The sequence below is a fragment of the Dasypus novemcinctus genome, chromosome X (assembly GCF_030445035.2).
Source record: "Dasypus novemcinctus isolate mDasNov1 chromosome X, mDasNov1.1.hap2, whole genome shotgun sequence".
NCBI classification, from domain to species: Eukaryota; Metazoa; Chordata; class Mammalia; order Cingulata; family Dasypodidae; genus Dasypus; species Dasypus novemcinctus.
Window position 1 is genome coordinate 155,760,878 of NC_080704.1, and position 325 is coordinate 155,761,202.

Genomic DNA, 325 nt, shown 5'->3' on the forward strand with positions numbered 1-325 from the left:
CTTCTTGCTTCAGTTTCATTAACTAATTGGTTGAAAAACCTAGAGCTGCTTTCCTGAACTATGGCAACAAGCACTGCAATTGACTACTCTCTGTACCCCAAGTCAGAATCACTTTCCTCTCTGCAGCCATGGTGCTGTGTTTACACATCATTTTTTTTGCATTTAATACAGTCCCTTTTAGCTATTTATGTTAGTTGCAATCATAAACTATATCCTTCCCCCATAAGCACCCATAACTGGATTTGTACAGGATAGAGAACATCTTTTCATTACAGTGCCCTATATATACTAAGCATTAAGTAATATTTGTGGTATTGAATCAAGA